An 11,714-nucleotide genomic window follows, 5' to 3' on the forward strand; every position below is an offset into this window, starting at 1 on the left:
AATCATGAATTGAATCATGAATCGAATCATGAATTAAATCATGAATCATGAATTGAATCATGAATCATGAATCATAAATCGAATCATGAATTATGAATTGAATCATGAATCATGAATTGAATCATGAATCATGAATCATAAATCGAATCATGAATCATGAATTGAATTATGAATCGTATCATGAATTGAATCATGAATCGAATCATGAATCATGAATCATGAATCATAAATCAAATCATGAATCATTAATTGAATCATGAATCGAATCATGAATTGAATCATGAATCATGAATCGAATCATGAATCATGAATCGAATCATGAATCATGAATCATAAATTATGAATCATGAATCATGAATTGAATCATGAATCATGAATACTGAATCGAATCATGAATCATGAATTGAATCATGAATCATGAAATGAATCATGAATCATGAATCATAAATCGAATCATGAATCATGAATTGAATCATGAATCGAATCATGAATTGAATCATGAATCATGAATTGAATCATGAATCATGAATTGAATCATGAATCATGAATCATAAATCGAATCAAGAATCATAAATCGAATCATGAATCATGAATTGAATCATGAATCGTATCATGAAATATGAATCATGAATCATGAATTCAATCATGAATCATGAATTATGAATTAAATCATGAATCATGAATCGAATCATGAATCATGAATTATGAATCATGAATCATGAATTGAATCATGAATCATGAATACTGAATGGAATCATGAATCATGAATTGAATCATGAATCATGAATCATGAATCATAAATCAAATCATGAATCATTAATTGAATCATGAATCGAATCATGAATTGAATCATGAATCATGAATCGAATCATGAATCATGAATCGAATCATGAATCATGAATCATAAATTATGAATCATGAATCATGAATTGAATCATGAATCATGAATACTGAATTGAATCATGAATCATGAATTGAATCATGAATCATGAAATGAATCATGAATCATGAATCATAAATCGAATCATGAATCATGAATTGAATCATGAATCGAATCATGAATTGAATCATGAATCATGAATTGAATCATGAATCATGAATTGAATCATGAATCATGAATCATAAATCGAATCAAGAATCATAAATCGAATCATGAATCATGAATTGAATCATGAATCGTATCATGAATTATGAATCATGAATCATGAATTCAATCATGAATCATGAATTATGAATTAAATCATGAATCATGAATCGAATCATGAATCATGAATTATGAATCATGAATCATGAATTGAATCATGAATCATGAATACTGAATGGAATCATGAATCATGAATTGAATCATGAATCATGAATTGAATCATAAATTGAATCATGAATTTAATCATGAATTGAATCATGAATCATGAATCATAAATCGAATCAAGAAGCATAAATCGAATCATGAATCATGAATTGAATCATGAATCGTATCATGAATTATGAATCATGAATCATGAATTCAATCATGAATCATGAATTATGAATTAAATCATGAATCATGAATCGAATCATGAATCATGAATTATGAATCATGAATCATGAATTGAATCATGAATCATGAATACTGAATGGAATCATGAATCATGAATTGAATCATGAATCATGAATCATGAATCATAAATCAAATCATGAATCATTAATTGAATCATGAATCGAATCATGAATTGAATCATGAATCATGAATCGAATCATGAATCATGAATCAAATCATGAATCATGAATCATAAATTATGAATCATGAATCATGAATTGAATCATGAATCATGAATACTGAATCGAATCATGAATCATGAATTGAATCATGAATCATGAAATGAATCATGAATCATGAATCATAAATCGAATCATGAATCATGAATTGAATCATGAATCGAATCATGAATTGAATCATGAATCATGAATTGAATCATGAATCATGAATTGAATCATGAATCATGAATCATAAATCGAATCAAGAATCATAAATCGAATCATGAATCATGAATTGAATCATGAATCGTATCATGAATTATGAATCATGAATCATGAATTCAATCATGAATCATGAATTATGAATTAAATCATGAATCATGAACCGAATCATGAATCATGAATTATGAATCATGAATCATGAATTGAATCATGAATCATGAATACTGAATGGAATCATGAATCATGAATTGAATCATGAATCATGAATTGAATCATAAATTGAATCATGAATTTAATCATGAATTGAATCATGAATTTAACCATGAATCATGAATTGAATCATGAATACTGAATGGAATCATGAATCATGAATCATAAATTGAATCATGAATCATTAATTGAATCATGAATTGAATCATGAATTGAATCATGAATCATGAATTGAATCATGATTCATGAATCATAAATCGAATCATGAATCATGAATTGAATCATGAATCATGAATTGAAGAATGAATCATGAATCGAATCATGAATCATGAATTATGAATCATGAATCATGAATTGAATCATGAATCATGAATACTGAATGGAATCAAGAATCATGAATTGAATCATGAATCATGAATTGAATCATGAATCATAAATCGAATCATGAATCATGAATTGAATCATGAATCGAATCATGAATTGAATCATGAATCATGAATTGAATCATGAATCATGAATCATTAATCTAATCATAAATCATGAATTGAATCATGAATCGAATCACGAATTGAATCATGAATCATGAATTGAATCATGAATCATGAATCATAAATCGAATCATGAATCATGAATTGAATCATGAATCATGAATTGAATCATGAATCATGAATCATAAATCGAATCATGAATCATGAATTGAATTATGAATCGTATCATGAATTGAATCATGAATCATGAAATGAATCATGAATCATGAATCATAATTTGAATCATGAATCATTAATTGAATCATGAATCGAATCATGAATTGAATCATGAATCATGAATCAAATCATGAATCATAAATTATGAATTATGAATCATGAATTGAATCATGAATCATGAATTATGAATTGAATCATGAATCATGAATCATGAATCGAATCATGAATCATGAATCATGAATCATGAATTATGAATCATGAATCATGAATTGAATCATGAATCATGAATACTGAATGGAATCATGAATCATGAATTGAATCATGAATCATGAATTGAATCATAAATTGAATCATGAATTGAATCATGAATTTAACCATGAATCATGAATTGAATCATGAATACTGAATGGAATCATGAATCATGAATCATAAATTGAATCATGAATCATTAATTGAATCATGAATTGAATCATGAATTGAATCATGAATCATGAATTGAATCATGATTCATGAATCATAAATCGAATCATGAATCATGAATTGAATCATGAATCATGAATTGAAGAATGAATCATGAATCGAATCATGAATCATGAATTATGAATCATGAATCATGAATTGAATCATGAATCATGAATACTGAATGGAATCAAGAATCATGAATTGAATCATGAATCATGAATTGAATCATGAATCATAAATCGAATCATGAATCATGAATTGAATCATGAATCGAATCATGAATTGAATCATGAATCATGAATTGAATCATGAATCATGAATCATTAATCTAATCATAAATCATGAATTGAATCATGAATCGAATCATGAATTGAATCATGAATCATGAATCATGAATCATAAATCGAATCATGAATCATGAATTGAATCATGAATCATGAATTGAATCATGAATCATGAATCATAAATCGAATCATGAATCATGAATTGAATTATGAATCGTATCATGAATTGAATCATGAATCATGAAATGAATCATGAATCATGAATCATAAATCGAATCATGAATCATTAATTGAATCAGGAATCGAATCATGAATTGAATCATGAATCATGAATCAAATCATGAATCATAAATTATGAATTATGAATCATGAATTGAATCATGAATCATGAATTATGAATTGAATCATGAATCATGAATCATGAATCGAATCATGAATCATGAATCATGAATTATGAATCATGAATCATGAATTGAATCATGAATCATGAATACTGAATGGAATCATGAATCATGAATTGAATCATGAATCATGAATTGATTCATAAATTGAATCATGAATTGAATCATGAATTGAATCATGAATCATGAATTGAATCATGAATCATGAATTGAATCATGAATCATGAATCATAAATCGAATCATGATTAATGAATTGAATCAGGAATCGAATCATGAATTGAATCATTATTCATGAATTGAATTTAAAAATTGAATCATTATTCATGAATAATGAATTGAATTATGAATCATGATTTATGAATCATGATTTATGAATCATGAATTGAATCATGAATCATGAATTGCATCATGAATCATGAATCATGAATTATGAATCATGAATTGAATCATAAATTGAAACATGAATCATGAATCATGAATCGAATCATGAATCATGAATCATAAATTATGAATCATGAATAATGAATTGAATCATGAATCATGAATACTGAATGGAATCATGAATCATGAATTGAATCATGAATCATGAATTGAATCATGAATCATGAATCATAAATCGAATCATGAATCATGAATTGAATTATGAATCGTATCATGAATTGAATCATGAATCATGAAATGAATCATGAATCATGAATCATAAATCGAATCATGAATCATTAATTGAATCATGAATCGAATCATGAATTGAATCATGAATCATGAATCGAATCATGAATCATGAATCATGAATCGAATCATGAATCATGAATCATAAATTATGAATCATGAATCATGATTTGAATCATGAATCATGAATACTGAATGGAATCATGAATCATGAATTGAATCATGATTCATGAATTGTATCATGAATCATGAATCATAAATCGAATCATGAATCATGAATTGAATCATGAATCGAATCATGAATTGAATCATGAATCATGAATTGAATCATGAATCATGAATCATAAATCGAATCATGAATCATGAATTGAATCATGAATCATGAATTGAATCATGAATCATGAATTGAATCATGAATCATGAATCATAAATCGAGTCATGAATCAAAAATCGAATCATGAATCATGAATTGAATCATGAATCGTATCATGAATTGAATCATGAATCATGAAATGAATCATGAATCATGAATCATAAATCGAATCATGAATCATGAATTATGAATCATGAATCATGAAATGAATCATGAATCATGAATTATGAATTAAATCATGAATCATGAATCGAATCATGAATCATGAATCATGAATTATGAATCATGAATCATGAATTGAATCATGAATCATGAATACTGAATGGAATCATGAATCATGAATTGAATCATGAATCATGAATTGAATCATAAATTGAATCATGAATTGAATCATGAATTGAATCATGAATTTAACCATGAATCATGAATTGAATCATGAATCATGAATCATAAATCGAATCATGATTCATGAAATGAATCAGGAATCGAATCATGAATTGAGTCATTATTCATGAATTGAATTGAAAAATTGAATCATTATTCATGAATAATGAATTGAAATATGAATCATGATTTATGAATCATGATTTATGAATAATGATTTATGAATCATGAATTGAATCATGAATTAAATCATGAATCATGAATCATGAATTATGAATCATAAATTGAATCATAAATCATGAATCATAAATTAAATCATGAATCATGAATTGAAACATGAATTTAATCATGAATTATGAATCATGAATTGAATCATGAATCATGAATCAGGAATTGAATCATGAATAATGAATCGAATTATAAATCATGAATTTAATCAAGAATCATGAATCATGAATTATGAATCATGAATTGAATCATAAATCATGAATCATGAATCATGAATTAAATCATGAATTGAATCATGAATCATGAAACATGAATTGAATCATGAATCATGAATTGAATCATGAATCATGAATTATGAATCGAATCATGAATCATGAATCAAATCATGAATTGAATCATGAATCTAATCATGAATTGAATCATGAATTATGAATCAAATCATGAATTGAATCATGAATCGAATCATAATTTGAATCATGAATCATGAATTGAATCATGAATCGTGGATTGAATCATGAATCATGAATCATGAATTGAATCATGAATCATGAATCATGATTTAAGAATCATGAATCGAATCATGAATACTGTATGGAATCATGAATCTTGAATTGAATCATGAATTGAATCATGAATCATAAATCAAATCATGAATCATGAATTGAATCATGAATCATGAATCATGATTTAAGAATCATGAATCGAATCATGAATACTGTATGGAATCATGAATCTTGTATTGAATCATGAATTGAATCATGAATCATAAATCAAATCATGAATCATGAATTGAATCATGAATTGAATCATGAATCATGTATTGAATCAGGAATCGAATCACGAATTGAATCATGAATCATGATTTGAATCATGAATCGTGAAATGAATCATGAATCATGAATCATGAATTGAATCATGAATCATGAATTATGAATCATGAATTGAATCATAAATCATGAATCATGAATTGAATTATGAATTGAATCATGAATCATGAATCATGAATTGAATCATGAATTTATGAATCTTTAATCATGAATCATAAATTGAATCATGAATCATAAATTGAATCATGAATCATGAATTGAATCATGAATCGAATCATGAATTGAGTCATGAATCATGAATTGAATCATGAATCATGAATCATAAATCGAATCATGAATCATTAATTGAATCATGAATCATGAATTATGAATTGAATCATGAATTGAATCATGAATCATGAATCATGAATTGAATCATGAATCATGAATTGAATCATGAATCATGAATCATAAATCGAATCATGAATCATGAATTGAATCATAATTCATTAATCATAAATCGAATCATGAATCATTAATTGAATCATGAATCGAATCATGAATTGAATCATGAATCATGAATTGAATCATGAATCATGAATTATGAATCATGAATTGAATCATGAATCATGAATACTGAATGGAATCATGAATCATGAATCATAAATTGAATCATGAATCATGAATCATAAATTGAATCATGAATCATTAATTGAATCATGAATTGAATCATGAATTGAATCATGAATCATGAATTGAATCATGATTCATGAATCATAAATCGTATCATGAATCATGAATTGAATCATGAATCATGAATTGAATCATGAATCATGAATTGAATCATGAATCATGAATCATAAATCGAATAATAATTCATGAATTGAATCATGAATCGTATCATGAATTGAATCATGAATCATGAATTGAATCATGAATCATGAATCATAAATCGAATCATGAATCATTAATTGAATCATGAATCGAATCATGAATTGAATCATAAATCATGAATCATGAATCATGAATTGAATCATGAATCATGAATTATGAATCATGAATTGAATCATGAATCATGAATTATGAATCATGAATTGAATCATGAATCATGAATTGAATCATGAATTAAATCATGAATCATGAATCATAAATTGAATCATGAATCATGAATTGAATCATGAATTGAATCATGAATCATGAATCATGAATTGAATCATGAATAATGAATCATGAATTCAATCATGAATCATGAATCATGAATCGAATCATGAATCATGAATTGAATCATGAATTGAATCATGAATCATGAATTGAATCATGAATCATGAATCATAAATCGAATCATGAATCATTAATTGAATCATGAATCGAATCATGAATTGAATCATGAATCATGAATAGAATCATGAATCATGAATCATAAATCGAATCATGAATCATGAATTGAATCATGAATCATAAATCGAATCATGAATCATTAATTGAATCATGAATCATGAATCATGAATTGAATCATGAATCATGAATTGAATCATGAATCATGAATTATGAATCGTGAATCATGAATTGAATCATGAATCATGAATCATAAATCGAATCATGAATCCTTAATTGAATCATGAATCGAATCATGAATTGAATCATGAATCATGAATTGAGTCATGAATCATGAATTATGAATCATGAATCATGAATTGAATCATGAATCATGAATTATGAATTGAATCATGAATTGAATCATGAATCATAAATCGAATCATGAATCATGAATTGAATCATGAATCGAATCATGAATTGAATCATGAATCATGAATTGAATCATGAATCATGAATCATAAATCTAATCATAAATCATGGATTGAATCATGAATCGAATCATGAATTGAATCATGAATCATGAATTGAATCATGAATCATGAATCATAAATCGAATCATGAATCATGAATTGAATCATGAATCATGAATTGAATCATGAATCATGAATTATAAATCGAATCATGAATCATGAATTGAATTAAATATCGTATCATGAATTGAATCATGAATCATGAAATGAATCATGAATCATGAATTGAATCATGAATCATGAATACTGAATGGAATCATGAATCATGAATTGAATCATGAATCATGAATTGAATCATGAATCATGAATCATAAATCGAATCATGAATCATGAATTGAATCATGAATCGAATCATGAATTAAATCATGAATCATGAATAGAATCATGAATCATGAATCATAAATCGAATCATGAATTGAATTATGAATCGTATCATGAATTGAATCATGAATCATGAAATGAATCATGAATCATGAATCATAAATCGAATCATGAATCATTAATTGAATCATGAATTGAATCATGAATCATGAACTATGAATCGAATCATGAATCATGAATCAAATCATGAATTGAATCATGAATCTAATCATGAATTGAATCATGAATTATGAATCAAATCATGAATTGAATCATGAATCGAATCATAATTTAAATCATGAATCATCATCATCATCATCATCATCATGAAATGAATCATGAATTGAATCATGAATTGAATCATGAATCATGATTTGAATCATGAATCGTGAAATGAATCATGAATCATGAATTGAATCATGAATCATGAATTAAGAATCATGAATTGAATCATAAATCATGAATCATGAATTGAATTATGAATTGAATCATGAATCATGAATCATGAATTGAATCATGAATTTATGAATCTTTAATCATGAATCATAAATTGAATCATGAATCATAAATTGAATCATGAATCATGAATTGAATAATGAATCGAATCATGAATTGAGTCATGAATCATGAATTGAATCATGAATCATGAATCATAAATCGAATCACGAATCATTAATTGAATCATGAATCATGAATTATGAATTGAATCATGAATTGAATCATGAATCATGAATCATGAATTGAATCATGAATCATGAATCATGAATTGAATCATGAATCATGAATTGAATCATGAATCATGAATCATAAATCGAATCATGAATCATGAATTGAATCATAATTCATGAATCATAAATCGAATCATGAATCATTAATTGAATCATGAATCGAATCATGAATTGAATCATGAATCATGAATTATGAATCATGAATCATGAATTGAATCATGAATCATGAATACTGAATGGAATCATGAATCATGTATTGAATCAGGAATCGAATCATGAATTGAATCATGAATCATGATTTGAATCATGAATCGTGAAATGAATCATGAATCATGAATCATAAATTGAATCATGAATTATGAATCATGAATTGAATCATAAATCATGAATCATGAATTGAATTATGAATTGAATCATGAATCATGAATCATGAATTGAATCATGAATTTATGAATCTTTAATCATGAATCATAAATTGAATCATGAATCATAAATTGAATCATGAATCATGAATTGAATCATGAATCGAATCATGAATTGAGTCATGAATCATGAATTGAATCATGAATCATGAATCGAATCATGAATCATTAATTGAATCATGAATCATGAATTATGAATTGAATCATGAATCATGAATTGAATCATGAATCATGAATTGAATCATGAATCATGAATCATAAATCGAATCATGAATCATGAATTGAATCATAATTCATGAATCATAAATCGAATCATGAATCATTAATTGAATCATGAATCAAATCATGAATTGAATCATGAATCATGAATTGAATCATGAATCATGAATTATGAATCATGAATCATGAATTGAATCATGAATCATGAATACTGAATGGAATCATGAATCATGAATCATAAATTGAATCATGAATCATTAATTGAATCATGAATTGAATCATGAATTGAATCATGAATTGAATCATGAATCATGAATTGAATCATGATTCATGAATCATAAATCGAATCATGAATCATGAATTGAATCATGAATCATGAATTGAATCATGAATCATGAATTGAATCATGAATCATGAATCATAAATCGAATCATGAATCATTAATTGAATCATGAATTGAATCATGAATTGAATCATAAATCATGAATCATGAATTGAATCATGAATCATGAATTATGAATCATGAATTGAATCATGAATCATGAATTGAATCATGAATCATGAATTGAATCATGAATCATGAATCATAAATCGAATCATGAATCATTAATTGAATCATGAATCGAATCATGAATTGAATCATGAATCATGAATCGAATCATGAATCATAAATTATGAATTATGAATCATGAATTGAATCATGAATTATGAATTGAATCATGAATCATGAATCATGAATCGAATCATGAATCATGAATCATGAATTATGAATCATGAATCATGAATACTGAATGGAATCATTAATCATGAATTGAATCATGAATCATGAATTGAATCATAAATTGAATCATGAATTGAATCATGAATTGAATCATGAATCATGAATTGAATCATGAATCATGAATTATGAATTGAATCATGAATCATGAATCATAAATCGAATCATGATTAATGAATTGAATCAGGAATCGAATCATGAATTGAATCATTATTCATGAATTGAATTGAAAAATTGAATCATTATTCATGAATAATGAATTGAATTATGAATCATGATTTATGAATCATGATTTATGAATCATGAATTGAATCATGAATCATGAATTATGAATCATGAATTGAATCATGAATCATGAATCATGAATTATGAATCATCAATTGAATCATAAATTGAATCATGAATCATGAATCATGAATCGAATCATGAATCATGAATCATAAATTATTAATCATGAATCATGAATTGAATCATGAATCATGAATACTGAATGGAATCATGAATCATGAATTGAATCATGAATCATAAATTGAATCATGAATCATGAATCATAAATCGAATCATGAATCATGAATTGAATCATGAATCGAATCATGAATTAAATCATGAATCATGAATTGAATCATGAATCATGAATCATAAATCGAATCATGAATCATGAATCATAAATCGAATCATGAATCATGAATTGAATCATGAATCATGAATTGAATCATGAATCATGAATCATAAATCGAATCATGAATTGAATTATGAATCGTATCATGAATTGAATCATGAATCATGAAATGAATCATTAATCATGAATCATAAATCGAATCATGAATCATTAATTGAATCATGAATCGAATCATGAATTGAATCATGAATCATGAATCGAAT

This window comes from Mixophyes fleayi, unplaced genomic scaffold, assembly GCF_038048845.1.
Source record: "Mixophyes fleayi isolate aMixFle1 unplaced genomic scaffold, aMixFle1.hap1 Scaffold_52, whole genome shotgun sequence".
NCBI lineage: Eukaryota > Metazoa > Chordata > Amphibia > Anura > Limnodynastidae > Mixophyes > Mixophyes fleayi.